Source organism: Podarcis muralis, chromosome 3 (genome assembly GCF_964188315.1).
Source record: "Podarcis muralis chromosome 3, rPodMur119.hap1.1, whole genome shotgun sequence".
Lineage (NCBI taxonomy): Eukaryota > Metazoa > Chordata > Lepidosauria > Squamata > Lacertidae > Podarcis > Podarcis muralis.
In genome coordinates this window covers 108,290,589-108,294,796 of record NC_135657.1, presented here as the reverse complement: position 1 = coordinate 108,294,796, position 4,208 = coordinate 108,290,589, and the positions used below count along the sequence as shown (strand labels likewise).

At 40.0% G+C, this 4,208-nt stretch overlaps 1 non-coding gene across 1 annotated transcript; it reads left to right on the top strand.

Moving 5' to 3' along the window:
- Window positions 1–3,417: 3,417 nt before the first annotated feature.
- Window positions 3,418–3,524, top strand: LOC144327362 (U6 spliceosomal RNA). Its single transcript, XR_013392455.1, has one exon. It is a non-coding gene; the product is annotated as a U6 spliceosomal RNA (small nuclear RNA).
- Window positions 3,525–4,208: the final 684 nt, after the last annotated feature.

Sequence of the window (4,208 nt, the reverse complement as noted above, 5' to 3'; positions counted from 1 at the left end):
TGGTTAAGTCCAGTCAAAGGTGACTATGGGGTTGTGGCGCTCTTCTAGCTTTCAGGCCGAAGGAGCCAGCATTTGTCCACAGACAGCTTTCCGGGTCTTGTGTCCAGCATGACTAAACCACTTCTGGTGCAACAGAGCACCATGACAGAAACCAGAGTGCACGGAAATGCCGTTTACCTTCCCGCCGCAGTGGTACCTATTTATCTACTTGCACCAGCATGCTTTTGAACTGCTAGGTTGGCAGGAGCTGAGACAGAGCAACGGGAGCTAACTCCGTGGTGGGGATTCGAACTGCCGACCTTCTGATCAGCAAGCTCAAGAGGCTCAATGGTTTAGACCACAGCGCCATCTGCGTTGCCTTTCAATATGTCATTCACATCATGCTAGGGAGCAACTGGCTGAAAATTAGCTACCAGGCTTCAAGGTGCTGATTTCGGGATATAAAGCCCTAGACAGCTTGGAACCAGGATGCTAGAAAGATTGTCCCACACTTTATATACCAGACTGATCACTGTGCTCTGCAGATGAGGGTTCTTTCTTTCTTTCTGGTGGCCTGTTCTACACAGTGTTGGAATTAGCCCTTTGGTGTTGTGGCACATGCCTTTTGGAATACACTCTCCTCGAATATTGAACAGGCTCCATCTGTGGTTTTTTCCCCCTGATGCCTGCTGAAGACTTTCCTCCTTCACCAAGCTTTCTAAGCTGAACGCTTTCTCAGTCTGCATCTGTACTGGAATTGTTTTAAATCTATTCTTATTGTTTTATCACTTGTTTGCCACCCTCGGCTCCTTTGAGAGGAAGGGCTTGATAGGAATTTAATGCGCAAATAAAGCCATGAGGGAAATAACACAACGAAAGCTATGTGTTTTCTAGGGAATTCACATTCCAAAATAATATCGTTCATCTGGGGAAACAAAAAACAAATCCATGAGAATCATTGAAGAAACAAAAATGGCGACGGATTACAGTGCTTATTATGCAGCTTCAAGAATGCTGTGGGGAAATCTATTTCATTTGTGATAAATTATAAGAAATGTTGCCTGTGCAGTGGAAGAAGCAAGATCACATTTTGATTGATTAGCCAAAAAAAGATTTTCTAATTGGGAAATAAGCTGGATGATGGAACAGGTTGTCCAGGAAAATGATATCCTCTACTACACTGCTTCTGTAAGGAATGGGATTAATCCAGGCATCCCCAAGCTGCGACCCTCCAGATGTTTTGGGCTACAACTCCCATGATCCCTAGCTAACAGGACCAGTGGTCAGGGAATGATGGGAATTGTAGTCCAAAATATCTGGAGGGCCGAAGGTTGGGGATATCTGGATTAATCTAAGAATTCCCAGCATTCTCAGAGACTAAGTTGAATTGGACAATCCTTGAAACCCCTGCCAAATATTTGAGTGCAAAGTGTTAACAAAGTCTTTTAAATAATGCCATCTGAGTCCAGAGAAAAGAATCCTAATATAAATTAACTGAAGCAACTGAACATAAACAGTATAATTTGAGGTGGAAGGAAGAGACAGGTTTCTGTCTTTCTTATTTCAGTCTTTGAATAACAAACAAGGGAAACATCCAACCAAACATGCAGAGGAAAAACTCACTCCAAGCTCCTCAGCCAATCAGAGCATGTTCTACCATCCACTCCAACTGGTTGCTAAGCAGCAGCACCACACATACACCCTTGGGTAGTTGACTAAGACTGAGGACAAAGTTAACCCTTTGGTTACAAACTGAATCATCTCTGCTGTAGCACTTCCAATACAGATGAAGAATGCAGCACAGAAATTAGAAATGTGTGCTTGACACACAACCAGATTTGCTTTAGTTGAAGGTTTCAATCACCCTGGCCTTTGGGATATGTTGAAACCAAAACCAGAAAAAGAGCATTTTTTAAAAAATTGCTGTGGTTCTCCAAAGCTGAGTGGTAATTCCTTATTTTCACGTGAACTTTTCTGTCTTGGAAACAAGAAATTCATTGTCATCCGTATCAAGCTGTGAATTTAGATCCTGCCCTCTCTGGGATGGGAGAAGGAACTGTTGCAAAGGGAGTGGGAGGAAAAAAACCAAGCATATACAGATTGCCTGTCTTCAGTTTCTTTGGCACTCAGCCACTATGACGGCTGAAGCCTTGGGCAGACAAGAACATTCATTTGATAGATACAGCACAGTGGGTCTGTAGATGATGTCAACCATAGCAGTTGCTGGAAGCAGCTTGCAAAATTGTCAAACTTCAGTGCGGAAGTGGTTGTGAAGGTACGTAGTAAAAAACACAAGTGGATCAGGCCATCCAATTCCATGTCTTACCCTGACCAGACCAATGGCACAAATCGGTTAAGAAGCTTTCCTTCTGGGTGCTACCATTGACATATTACACAGTTTGAGCCCCATTGTGTTCTTTCAAATGCCCAAATGATTTCAGTTACTGGGGAAGCTTCAGAATGACAGAAGTACAGAAAATAATCATGCTTCTCGTTTGCATAATGCTGATTCCAAAATATGATAAATGATAGCACTTCATCAGAAAACCAGTCTGCCTGTCTGCTGCTCTGGTGAGCCATATCCAATAATCTGCCTGCACTTGCAAATTACAGCGCTTTTAATAACAGTGCCCAATATTATACATGCGTAATCTGAGCTTCACCAGTGAGGCTCCTAGGTAATAACTTAAAATTCCTCAGAGAATGCCCCGCACATTTAAAACATTCCCGCCATGTGGCACAAGATCTGAATTGTCTATAACCAAAACCCTCAGCATAAAACTTCAGGCGAGGCTTCCAAATGTGAGAATAGTTTGTGTGGTTAACATTGCATTTCAAAAAAAATGAAGTACACTCAAGCGCCTTGGTACTCAAACAACTTGGAACCCAAACACTGCAAACCTGGAAGTAAGTGTTCCAGTTTGTGAACTTTTTTTTGGAAGTCGAACGTGCTCCATTTTGAATGTTATGCTTCCGATTTGAAGAATAATCTTATTCCGGAAGATAAGAAATCAATATAACAAACTTTTTGTAAAAGAATGGAAATGGTTTATTGAATATTTACAGATAAATTGTAAACAAATTAAAAACATTGGCAATATTATTGCAATAACCTGCAGTTTCATAAGAGTATATATTTAAAGAAGATGAATAAATGAGCAAATTAGGGTAATTTGGATATGCAGAAGATATTAAAAATAAATTAAAGCAGCTGCAGAAAGTTGGGAAAGGAAGTCAAGTTCTGAAATGTCAAAACGATTGTGAAATGAATGAAATTAAAAAAATTAGTGAAATCTATAAATTTGAAAAGTATAAATAAATTTTAAAATTACAACTGTTTAAAAAAACCTAATCCAAAATAAACACTGCTTTTTCACCATGGTGATTTCTAATTAAATTCCCAATCCTATGCAGATCTACTCAGAATTAAGCTTTGCTGTGCTCGCTTCGGCAGCACATATACTAAAATTGGAACGATACAGAGAAGATTAGCATGGCCCCTGCGCAAGGATGACACGCAATTTCGTGAAGCGTTTCATTTTATTTTATTTTTTAAAAAGAATTAAGCTTTGCTAAATTTGATGGGTTGTTGTTGTTGTTGTTGTTGTTGTTGTTATGCCACACACATCTGACTGGACTACCCAAGCAGTTCCCAACAAAAATACTGTACAGGCAATAACCACCACTACCACCACTAAAGCTTCAGGGAAGTTTTTAATGTGTGACATTTTAATGTATTTTTCATCTTTGTTGGAAGCCGCCAAGAGTGGCTGGGGGAACCCAGCCAGATGGGCAGGGTACAAATAAATTATTATTATTATTATTATTCCCGAAACTTACTCTCAAATAAATCGCCTTGCTGCTAACAGACACCTTTTTTTTTCCTTAGAAGAAAGGCATGGTTTATCTTCCACCTGAAAGTAGAATTAGAAACACAGACTTGGCTGCTCCCTTTCTTATTTGCCAAGCAGTTTGCAATTTCAGGAATTGAAATCTGGTTCATTTTGCACCCAATATTTTGGTGGTTTTTGCCTTTGCTTAAAAAGAAAAAGTTCATCTTTGGATGTTTATCCTCAAAGGTGAAAAGTGTTATGTAAATGCTTGCTGTTATTCCAAAGGTTTTTTCAATACTCTCTGGTGGCCTTAATTATCTGCTTTTCCAGAGCTGGGCTGGCAGCATGCAAGTTACTCAAGCCCATTATGTAAGCATTGATTGAACCGTTTCCTCC